Source organism: Bubalus kerabau, chromosome 6 (genome assembly GCF_029407905.1).
Source record: "Bubalus kerabau isolate K-KA32 ecotype Philippines breed swamp buffalo chromosome 6, PCC_UOA_SB_1v2, whole genome shotgun sequence".
NCBI classification, from domain to species: Eukaryota; Metazoa; Chordata; class Mammalia; order Artiodactyla; family Bovidae; genus Bubalus; species Bubalus kerabau.
In genome coordinates this window covers 107,036,955-107,049,322 of record NC_073629.1, presented here as the reverse complement: position 1 = coordinate 107,049,322, position 12,368 = coordinate 107,036,955, and the positions used below count along the sequence as shown (strand labels likewise).

Below are 12,368 nucleotides of genomic sequence, written 5' to 3'. Positions count from 1 at the left end.
CTCCTACTGCTCTGCTCCTAGGAAGGGAGACTCAAGGAAGAGTCTCAGAGATTCATCTGCCATCCTCATGCACCAGAGGATTGACCCCCAGGGCTCAGAAGGAAACCGAATGGGGCATCCTGGAAGGTGGACTTCATGAGCAGGGAGGAGGAGGAGACGGGAAGGCCATCTCCATGTGGTGGTGGGTCAGACACCAGCGAAGTCTTTTCCTTTGACTCACCCACCAGGACACGGAGAAAGCCACTCCCACCCCAGCCCCACTTGGGAGAGTGGGATTGGTCATCTGAGAATAACTGCACTTTCACTCCCTCAGCAAGACCTGCCTGGGGGCACTTGATTATGGTCCCAGAGGAAACCATCCCATGCCCCCTTCCACACATGACCACAGACAGTATCTCGTGGCCAGGTACACACACACAGGTTTCCTTGATGGCTCAATGGGTAAAGAATCCACCCGCAGTGCAGGAGACACAGGAGACGTGGGTTGGATCCCTGGGTCAGGAAGATCCCCTGGAGGAGGAAATGGCAACCCACTCCAGTATTCTTGCCTGAAAAATCCCATGGCCAGAGTAGCCTGGTGGGCTACAGTCCAAAGGGTTGCGAAGAGTTGCACGTGACTGAGCGGCTAAGCACAAGTACACAGACCCAAACCTGCAGACACACAGATAACACAGCTGGCGTGCACAGGCAGAACTGACAGCCTGGGCTTCCTCGGGAGACCCTGATGGTCACACCAGCCACACCTGTGGGCTCTCTTCTTCCAGATGTCCTCTGCACTCACACAGCTTCCTTGGGCACCCATTAGTGGAATGGAAACTTCAACCAAAGAGGCTTGCAGCCATAACATGTTGAGATTTTATAATCTTTTAAACATATTGGATTAATAAAACATTAAAAGTTAACTTGTCTTTTTAGTTCTTTTTTGTGGCTGCTGGAAAAATTTTAATTGTGTATGCTGCTCCCCGTTCTATTTCCGTTGGACAGTGCTAATCTAGTACAGGTTTTCTTTCTTTTTAAAAAATATTTATTCTTTTGGCTGCGCTGTATCTCAGCTGTGGCACTCAGGATCTTCTGTCTTTGTGCAGCACGTGGGATCTTTCGTACAGGCATGCAAACTCAGTTATGGCATATGGGAATCTAGTTCCCTGACCAGGGATTGAACCCAGGCCCCCTGCATTGGGAGTGCAGAGTCTTAGCCACTGGGCCACCAAGGAAGTCCCTAGGACAGGGTTTCTTGACCTCAGTCCCACTTGACATTTTGGGCTGGAAAATTCTTTATTGCCTGGGGCTGTTCCGTGCACTTTAGAATGTTTAGTAGAATCCCTGGTTTCTACTCACTCCATACCAGCAGTACCTGCCCAGGTCATAACAATTAAAAATGTCTTTAGATAATAATACCAAATGTCTCCTGGGCGAGAAATCCTGCACCCTACCCCACCCCCCACCCACTGAAAACCACTGGCCTAGAGAAACCCCCAAGATTTAGAGGCTGAGTAGAAGAAAAAGAGCTGCCAGAGGAAGCTGACAAGAAACAGCCGGGAGGTGGAGGAGAGCCAAGGGTGGGGGTTACAGGAGCCAGAGGGTGTTTCAAGGACTCGGTCATGATCATTTAAAACGTCAGTCAGATCACATCACTTCCTGCTCATAACCATCCATAAGCTTCCCATGACATTCAGAATAAAATGCCAACTGCTTACCGTGGCCTATACACAGGGTGACATGTGAGACTGGGGCACCTCTGAGAGTGAAAGAAAGCAACCCTAATAACTCTCAAGACCACCAGGACGTTACTGGGTGTGAGGCCATCCCAAGCCCTGGGTTCTGCCCCTTTCCTGTTCACCCAGGCACTAGAGCCTTTGTGCCCTTCCGCTGACATTTCCTGCCTGTGGTTGCTGCAGGACTTCAAATTGGTTGTTCCATTTTCCCAGAATCCTCTTCCCCCAATTGTCTCGGACTCATCATCTCACTTTATTCGGGTCTTTGTTCATATGTTACGTCCTTAGAGAAGACTTTCTTGACCGCCTGTCTAAAACGGCCACACATCCTCGGATCACTTTGTGCCCCCTGCCTCACACCATTTTACTTTACAACATCTATTAAGCTCATGGTTGTTGGTTAGTCGGTTGTGTCCGTCTCTTTGCGATCTCACGGACTGTAGCCTGCCAGGCTCTTTGCCCGTGAAATTTCCCAGGCAAGAATACTGGAGTGAGTTGCCATTTCCTTCTCCAGGGGATTTTCCTGACTCAGGAATCAAATCTGCCATCTCCTACATTGGCAGGTGGATTCTTTACCACTGATAGGTTGAGATATTTATCATCTGTGTCCTCCACCATAAACTCATTGAGGGTAGACACTTGTCTCTCCTGTTCCCTGCTGATTCTCCAGCACCTAGTACAATGCCAGGCGTTAGGTAGATGTGCAGTAAATATTTGAGAGCAGAATAAACTCATTTGAGATGCTTGACTACAATGGGAATGTAAGCTAGGATAATAACTGGAGGCAGACGTGGAATCTGGGTTTGTTTATTTTTTGCTTTTCTTTTATTTTAAGATGGAAGTGAATAGGGAATGGATCGAGCAGCAGGAAACTATCCCTCTGTGGATTCTATGAAGGCGCTTCCACCTTGACTGTGAAGTTCTTGGGGGTAGAAGTCATTTGTGTTTTTCATTATTATGTCCCTTAGTGCCTAGTAAAGTGTCTCGTGCATAGTAAGCATTTAAAATTGTTGTGAGGGACATCCCCAGTGGTCTGATAGCTCAGACTCCACACTCCCAATGCAAGGGGCCCGTGTTTGATCCCTGGTGCTAGTGATAAAGAACCTGCCTGCCAATGCAGGAGACACAAGAGATGCGGGTTGGATCCCTGGATCGGGAAGATCCCCTGGAGGAGAGCGCCGCAACCCACTCCAGTATTCTTGCCTGGGGAATCCTGTGGACAGAGGAGCCTGGCGGGCTACAGTTCACAGGGTCACAAAGAGTCAGAGACGACAAAATCGACTTAGCGGAGCACAGCTCAGGGAACTAAATCCTACATGCTGCAACTAAGAGTTTGAATGCAGCAACTAAAAAAAAAAAAGATCCCGCAGGCCACAGTGAAGATCTTGCATGCCACAGCTGAGCTTTGATGCAGCCAAATAAAGCTCTGATGCAGTCAAATAAATACATATTAAAAATAAACTTGTAAAATAAATAAATGATCATAATACCTACGCCAAAATAAATTTTTATTGTGCTTTTACTGCATCATGTATCAAGCACTGTACTATTTGACATGTATTAACTCGTTTCAACCTCACAGGTGTTCTTAGTTGCTCAGTTGTGTCCAACTCTTTGCAACCCTCTGGAACCACCAAGCTCCTCTGTCCACGGGATTTTTCAGGCAAGGAGTGGGACGCCATGTCCTCCTCCAGGGTATCTTCCTGACCCAGGGATCGAACCCACCTCTCCTATGTCTCCTGCATTGCAGGCAGATTCTTTACCTACTGAGGCCAGGGAAGCCCATTTAAACTTCACAACAACCCTATAATAGAAGTTACTATTTTTACTCTATTTTAATCCCATTGTACTGAGACATAGGGAAGCTGAGTAATTAATCCAAGATCACACAGCTAGTAAATGGTAAAGTTGGGACTCCACCCAGGTAGGCTGGCACCAGACTCATGCCCTGGAGTGTGGTGGACCAATCAGAAGCCTCGTACAATAGTCCAGGCAATAGGTTCTGGTTTAGAAGGGAAAAAAGATGAAACAAATCCGCATGATGCAGGGCTCCTGTCTGGATGACTGAGTGGGTGAAGGTGACAGGCACCAAAGAGAAACACACGAGAAGGTAAATGCACTGTGACCTTACTGCTTGTGTGACCCATGGAGAACACCCAGGAGGAGAACTCGGGGAGATGTCTGGGCTGGAATAGAGATTTGGGGACTCTCAGCTGAAGCTCTAGGGTACATGGGGTGTCTCAAAGAGCTAGTGCAGAGCAAGGAGGAGGAGAACTTAGCCTAGATCCCTGTGAACTATACCCAGAGAAACTCTGGGGGTGGAAGAGGAAAATTGAACAAGAATAGAGCACCTGGGGCCAAGGTCAGAGAGGGTCGGGAACACGGGTTCGGCAGCCAGTCCAGGGGCTCTAAGGGAAAGACACGTGCAAACACAAAATGATACTTTCTTAATCCCTGAGCCCACATTAGGTCAGCCCCCTTCTTCTCCTAGGGCTGGTAGTCAAATAACTAGACAGACATGGCTTGGTGCCAGTGGTTAGACTGCACATGGGCCATATGTTGGAACGGGGTTTCAGAGCCCTCTGCTGGGCCAGACACTGAGCGCCTAACTGCAGAGTGATAGAGGTGTTGGGAGTCCTAGAGGAGAGGGTGGTTGTCATAGAGATGCTCTGGACAGCCATTGTGTGGGGGTGCTGAGTCGCTTCAGTCGTGTCTGACTCTTTGCAACCTTATGGACTGTAGCCAGGCTCTTCTGTCTATGGGATTCTCCAGGCAACAGTACTGGAATGGGTTGCTATGCCCTCCTCCAGGAGATCTTCCCGACCCAGGGATCCAACCCGCGTCTCCTGCATTGTCAGGTGGTTCCTTAACACCAGCGCCACCCGGGAAGCCCCTGGGCAGCCGTTGGTAGTTAATCATGTGATAACTTATATCTGTCTCTGGGACATAAAGGCAAAAACCAAACTGTTTGCTCCTCATCCTCTCCTAACAAAGCAGTGTTTGGCACATAATAAGTGTTTGGTAAATATTAGTGAATGACAAGTGATGGTCCAGGGTCTGGGAGGAGTGGCTGGAGCACCTGGGTGCCACTCAGCACTCTCTCTGCAGGCCCTTGCCCCTCTCCATGTGTCTGTGGACACTGAGACCCAAAGAGGGACAGAACATCCCTAGCGGCCACACAGTGAGGCAAGAGGTGAGCTGGGATAAGAAAGAATTTCCCGTGCCTTGGTTTTCTCATCTGTAAAATGGGATGAAAACAAAGCTACTCACTCCATAGTCTTGTTGTAAGAATTAGATGAAGTGAGATGCATAGCACCATGCCTGTTGTTTAGAAGGAGTACTTGGTAATGTTAGCATTTGGGCTCAGCCTCTGTCTCCATGTATTTTCTCTCTAGGTGATTCATCTCCTCCATGCCTTTACCTCTTATAAGCCAATCATTCCCCAATTCTTTCTGTTGGGCTCCACCTGGTATTAGTGGAGGCATGCTGAATCTTTTAGTTCCAGCATGTGGCATCTAGTTCCCTAACCAGGAATCAAACCCTGACCCCCTGCATTGGGAGCTTGGAGTCTTAGCCACTGGACCACCAGGGAAGTCCCTGTTCCCTAATTTTTAATCTCTAATGCAGACCTTTTTTCTGAGCCAGACCTATGTATCCAAATGCACAGTCTTTCTCCTTACACTTGCGTTGGTCCACCTGTGTGCCAACACGTAGAACCTAGCCTACCCTGGAACTCCCCCAGGCTCTCTTTGCCAAGGTACATACTGCCAAGGCCTCCTGCCCAGATGTCGAGCATTCCCCATCACTGCTTTTCTACTCGGTATTCCATCCTGAGAACAAACTGAGCCTCCTTGCCTCACCGCCTCCCTGCCTCACCGCCTCCCTGACTCCTGCTCCTCCCAGGCCCTTCCTGTCCTCCTTTTGCCCTCCTCCCCTGCTCCCCTGGGACCCATCAGTGCTCACTCCCCACCTCCCCAGCTGCCGCCACAGCTGGTCACTGATGGAATGTGCAGCTGCTGGGAGCCACATGTGCGGAACAGGCGGTGCACAGCCACCCCTGGGGCCGGCAGGGTGGGGGCTGGGGCCATCTGTCTATGTCTGTTTGTCTGCCTACAACACACACACACACACACACACACACACACACACTCCCAGCTCCCTGTCCAGGGGAGTGATGGACAATACTGCTTTGGTTCCCTTCCCAATCCCTGGGCTGCAGAATTCAAAGGGGTCTTTTTCATCTATAGTAGGCTCAGCCTGGGACCCCTGAGAGCAACTAGCCTGGCCCGCTGTCTTGATGCCCACACGCTGCCACACCTGTGTGCAGGCAGCGCAAAGCCCCACATAGGCCACCGGGGGCCAGGTGATCAGGGCTCTCCTAGATTTCTCAAGCCCTAGGGGTTGGCCTGTAACAGAGGAACCTGGAGGCCCTGGACGCATCCCAGAGCCCCATAGGCAGCATCCAGACGCTCTGCTGCTGGGGCGGCGCCAGCAGCGTCTGTCCGGGTTCCCACGCTCTGGCCTTTCTGGAATCTCCACGGATTTCTCTTCCATGTGTACATGACGTCAGCGGGACAAGGACATGGGGAGTGGGGGAAGGGGAGGGGCTGAGGACACCCTGCTCCCTGAAGTCAGATGGCCATGAGGGGTGGGGGAGAGCCTGGTCCCTGGTACTGCCCACCCAACAAGGAGAGGGCCACTTGGCCCCTGGCTCCCGAGCCTGATCTGGTCTTGATACTGCCCAGAGCATTCCTGTCAAAGCCCCTCACCATCTCTGGGGAGGCCTCAGTTTCCTCATCTGTAAAATGGAGCTAAGCCGTCTAAGGGCAATATAAAGGCTGTAAAATCCTCAACCTTACTGCAGGTCCTTTATGGGCACAGCTCACTCTTTCAGCGCTTCCCTGACCTCCACCCCCGCCCTGCCGTTTCTCTTATGCTTTAGGACACACAAATAATGTAGGTTCATGCCTCTGAGTCTTTGTATTCTGGCCATTTTGAAAGGTTTTCCCTTTTCTATCTGCGCAATTCTATTCCGCCTTCAAATGTAACTGTGTTAGTCAGTCAGTTGTGTCCGACTCTGTGAAATCCCATAGACTATAGCCCACCAGGCTCCTCTGTCCATGGAATCCTCCAGGCAAGAATACTGGAGTGGATTGCCATTTCCTACTCTAGAGGATCTCCCTGACTCAGGGATAGAACCTGGGTCTCCTGCATTACAGAGAGATTCTTTACCATCTGAGCCACTAGGGAAGTCCTCTGCCTCTAAAGCCCAGCACAAAAGCCCTTCTCTCGGAGGCCTGTCCATCCTCCTTCGGGCGCTGGTACTGCCTCCTTATACTTCCATGGTTCCCTCTACAGCAGCCTGACCTCCTCGCATCACTACTGTCTGCTTACCTCCCCTGACCGTGGCTCCTCAGGGAGCTGTCCTTCCGGGGGTAGATGGCCACCCCCAGGAGTCCAGGCACAGCACTCGGCAACCTGTGGGATCAGACCATAGTCAGGCATGGTTCTAGGCCTGGCCTCCCTTGATGCCGTCAGGTAGAGCTTCCAACCTGTACCGTCTGGTCTGGTCTCAAGAGCAGAAGCGAGTGTGTGTGCATGCTCACAGTCATGTCTGACTCTGTGAGCCCACAGGCTGTGGCCTACCAGGCTCTTCTGTCCATGGATTTTCCAGGCAAGAATACCAGAGTGGGTTGCCATGCCCTTCTCCAGGGGATCTTTCCAATCCAGGGATCGAACCCACATCTCTTGCATCTCCTGCATTGGCAGGTGGATTCTTTACCACTTGGGCCACCTGGGAAGTCCTAACAAGTGGAAGAATTAGCTTAGTCATCACTAGCTGCCAAGGCATTTCTTAAACCCAGACCCCCTTATATCCCCCTTCCCCTACACAGGCCAGTCAAGCCAAAGTCACACTGTACAGATGGGGAAAACTGAAGCCCAGAGAAGGGAACTTAGCAATAGGGACAGGATTAAAGCTCAGGGCTCCTTGCCGTGCAGCAGAAACTAACACCACATTGTAAAGCAACTGTCTCTGCGTGCTTTGTCACCTCAGTCACGTCCCGCTCTTTGCGACCCCATGGACTATAGCCTGCAAGGCTCTTTTGTTCATGGGATTCTCCAGGCAAAAACATTGGAGTGGATTGCCATGCCCTCCTCTAGGAAATCTTCCTGACCCAGGGATCAATTCATGTCTCTTAGGTCTTCTGCACTGGCAGGCAGGGTTCTTTACCACTAGCACCACCTGGGACGCTCAAAGCAACTGTACTGTAATAAAAATCAATTTTTTTTAAAAAAAAGAAGGACTTCCCTGGTGGTTCGGGCTTCCCTGGTATCTCAACTGATAAAGAATGCGCTTGCAAGGCAGGAGACCTCCATTCAATTTCTGGGTCAGGAAGATCCGCTGGAGAAGGAATGGGCTACCTATTCCAGTATTCTAGGGATTCCCTGGTGTCTAAGCTAGTAAAGAATCCTCCTGCAGGGTGGGAGACCTGGGTTCGATCTCTGGATTGGAAGATTCCCTGGAGAAGAGAATGGCTACCCACTCCAGTATTCTGGCTTGGAAAATTCCATGGACTGTATAGTTCATGGGGTCACAAAGAGTCAGACATGACTGAGTGACTTTCACTTTCCCTGGTGGTTCAGTGGTTAGGAATCTGTGCTTCCACTGCAGGGAACAAGGATTCAAATCCTGGTTGGGGAACTAAGATCCCACATGCCGTGCAGCAACACCAAAAAAAGTAAGTAAATTTTTTTAAAAAGGAACTCAGGGCTCCTACCCTAGTCCAAAGCCCTGAGGTCCTTTTTCTCTACCCTGAAATTTCCTCCAGGCAGAGGGTCTGGAGGCTAGGAAGTGGGTGGGGTCGAGACAGAGTATGGGTAGGGTGGGAACCCCAGATGTGGAAAGCAGCTGTTTCTCGCCTTTGGCTATGCTACCACTGATTCCACTATGTCCCCTGGTGGTGACAGGGAAGTCACACTTCTATTCCACCACTCAGCAATGATGGAGAATTGTAAGGCCATCAGACACGAGCTATGTTGAGGGGCAGATAGGTTGTAGGGCCTATGGCCTAGAGAGGGTATATCATTCAAGTCTTCTAGGTCCTAGAACCTAAGAAACACACACTAAGATGAATTGGCGGTGCAGGAGACTTTTTGAGGAAATCACTCTTAAGGAAAGAGGGAGTGAGCATGAGGAAGCAGGAAGAGCCTTCTGACCATAATGGAGGTCTGACACCTGTGAAGGGGAGGGAGCAAGAAGGAGGATTCGGGAGGAAGAGCCCTAGGCTGCAATGCAGCTTTGAGAAAGTCTTGGTCAGGCCTAGGGCAAAAACCGTCCATTAGAGGAGCCCCATGTAGCCTGGCTGTGGTCTTCCCACTGGGCCCAGTAACTGACAGAGAGCGGCCTGGGAAACACACCCTCTAGGCAGATCTACAGAGACAGTAGCTGAAGGAGTTAAAGACACTCCTTGCAGCCAGTTCTCTCTCTCTTTTTTAAAATCAATTTATTTATTTTAATTGGAGGCTAATTACTTTACAATATTGTGGTGGTTTTTGCCATACATTGACATGAATCAGCCATGGGTGTATATGTGTTCCCCATCCTGAACCCCCCACCCACCTCCCTCCCCATCCCATCCCTCTGGGTCATCCCAGTGCACCAGCCCTGAGCATCCTGTCTCATGCATCGAACCTGGACTGGTGATCTGTTTCACATATGATAATATACATGTTTCAATGCTACTCTCTCAAATCATCCCACCCTCGCCTTCTTCCACAGAGTCCAAAAGTCTACTCTTTACATCTGTGTCTCTTTCGCTGTCTCGCATATAGGGTCATCGTTACCATCTTTCTAAATTCCATATATATGCGTTAATACATTGTATTGGTGTTTTTCTTTCTGACTTACTTAACTCTGTATAATAAGCTCCAGTTTTATCCACCTCATTAGAACTGATTCAAATGCATTCTTTTTAATAGCTGAGTAGTATTCCATTGTATATATGTGCCACAGCTTTCTTATCCATTCATCTGCTGATGGACATCTAGGCTGCTTCCAGGTCCTGGCTACTGTAAACAGTGCTGTGATGAACATTGGAGTACACGTGTCTCTTTCGATTCTGGTTTCCTCGGTGTGTATGCCCAGCAGTGGGATTGCTGGGTCGTATGGCAGTTCTATTTCCAGTTTTTTAAGGAATCTCCACACTGTTCTCCTTAGTGGCTGTAGCAGTTTGCATTCCCAGCCAGTTCTCCTGAAGGTACCTATGAGTTGTGTACCCTCCTGGCAGCTGCAGAGTCTATGTGCTTTGCAAGGTCACCCAGCCCAACAAGCAGGTGACAAGTTCGCAGCCTGGGCAATGGCTTTGCTACCATAGCACAGGGGTGAGCTTTAAACCACTTGGATCTTCACAAGGCTTCTAAGGGGGATTTTGACAGATGAATGAAAATTCAGGTGAAATTACAGGGTTTCAAAGAGAAAAACATTGAATTTGGAGCAACATCCTGGCATTACAGACATGTGTCCTCAGACAACTTGCTTTCTGTCTCTAAGACGGAGTTTTCACTTTTTTCAAGATGTGGATGGAATAGCTCAGCCATGCCTCTCCTGCCAGATCCAAAAACGATGGGGCAAGGGGAACCAGTAGCTTTGTCTTTGGAAAGATGGCTCAGCTTCTTACAGAGGTGCCTGTGAAAGATCACTCCTCAAACGTTTCTCCTAGAGTAATCCAAATGGCCAAAAATTATTTGTATTACCTCTGCGGCATATCTCAAACTAACAGTGTAAACTCAAAGGTTTTTACGTGTGTTTAATCTTAAGATGTACATGAGAATCAGTATAGTATAGCACTTAAGATATGCAGTTTGGAGCCAGACAACTTGAATTTAAATCAAACTCTGCAACTGACTAGATATGGACCTCTAGTGACTTAACTTACTTCTCTGAGCCCTAGTTTTCCTCATCTGCGAAATGAGGATAAAAATAGTAACCGCTTCATATGATTATTGTGAGGATGAAATGGATTGATTTGGATTAAGTGTTTGTTTAATTTTTCACTCACACCACACAGCATGTGAAATCTTAGTTCCCTGACCAGGGATCGAACCTGTGTCCCCTGCAGTGGAAGCACAGAGTCTTAACGCTGGGCCACCAGGGACATCCCTGGATTAAGTGTTTAGAACAGAGTCTATTCTGTTCACTGTTAAGATGTGAATTTGTGATTTTATTTCTTGACTGATCTGTTTATAAAGTTTTTAAAAAATAATTTATGAGCAAGTGAAACCGACCACCAATAAGAAAAAAAGACGAAAAAAGAAAACACATAGCTCTCAGGTCTTAGGAGAGCTTTGCAAGTGGAAAAGGGAAAGAATAGAGGAGGAGAACGAAGCGTGTCCCTGATTTCTCTGTCCCATTGCTCCTTCTCTGTTCTAAGCCACAGTTCCATCTCAACCATGTTGTGGGGTTTTTGCTCCCAAATCTAGTCTAAGATCATGTCAGAAAATAGAAGATTCAGTTCTGGCACCAGAGAGTTGAATCTGTTCATCCAAGGTCCTAGCAAGCAAGGGCCAGCCCTTCCCCACCCCTGCCCTTCCACTCACCTTAGATATGGTCCATTGGGTACAAACCAGTGTAAGCAGCTCCAGTACCACTAGCCTCATGGACACTGTAAAAACTTCACAGTGAGACCAAGACATCTCAGAACACAAAGTTTCCATGACGTTCCTAAGTAGGTTACCCCAGGGCTCCTAAATGAGTCTGCTGGGCAGGAGTTATAAAGAAGGCCCTTATCCCTGGTGACTGGGTGGGAAGTGGGGACTTCAGGTTGGAGAATTGAGGAAGCACATTTGGGTCTAGTCTTTTTTTTTTTTTAAGTTTCCTTTTTTTAATTTATTATTTTTTTAAAAATTTGGGTATAGTTTTAGCCAGAGGCAAGAAACTAGCTGTGATAAACACAGAGGCCCCTAGTTATTCTAGGCTGAAGTGGGTATAATAATACAAGGGACTCGACTTCAGACAGCCCCTGATTATCTCCACTCCCGAGTGTTTCACACCATTGTATGGTCCTTTCTCCCACTGGATCAAGTCGGTCTTTGTGATCAGTAGACGATAGTAGAAGTGATACTACGTCACCTCTGAGGCGAGGTCATTAAAGACAGTTTTTAAAATTGGGGGCTGTGCCTGGTCTTCATTGCAGTGTGCTGACTTGTGGAACATGGGCACGAGGGCTTATGGGCTCAGTTGCCTGTGGCATGTGGGATCTTAGTTCCCCGATCAGGGATTGAACCCATACTCCCTACTTTGGAAGCCAGATTCTTAACCACTGGACCATCAGAGAAGTCCCAAAAGGCAGTTTTTAAGAGCAAATTTGCTTTACTCTCTCTTGGATTACTCTAGGGGAAGCAAACAGCTATGTTGTGAGAACGCTCAGGCCACCCTGTGACAAGGAACTGAGAGCACCTGCCAATAGCCATACAAGCGCATCATCTTGTGAGCATTTCCTCCATCCCCAGTCAAGCCTTCAGATGATAGCAGCCCGGCTGATGGATCAGTAACAACCCCACGAGACACTGAGCAAGAACCACGCAGCTGAGCTGCTGCTGAATTCCTGCGGCATGGAGACTGTGAGATAACAAATGTTTGTTGTGTTAAGCAGC

General features: G+C 48.8%; 1 protein-coding gene and 1 non-coding gene across 2 annotated transcripts in view; one reads left to right on the top strand and one right to left on the bottom strand.

Moving 5' to 3' along the window:
• Window positions 1-1,141: 1,141 nt before the first annotated feature.
• On the bottom strand, window positions 1,142-1,214 carry TRNAG-CCC (transfer RNA glycine (anticodon CCC)). Its single transcript has one exon. It is a non-coding gene; the product is annotated as a tRNA-Gly (tRNA).
• A 2,733-nt stretch (window positions 1,215-3,947) lies between these two features.
• PPIE (peptidylprolyl isomerase E) overlaps window positions 3,948-12,368 on the top strand; it is a 111,793-nt gene continuing 103,372 nt past the window's right edge. Inside the window, exon 1 of the mRNA XM_055586300.1 lies at window positions 3,948-3,951. The gene's annotated coding sequence lies outside the window, so the exon portion shown is untranslated. The remainder of the gene's footprint in view (window positions 3,952-12,368) is intronic.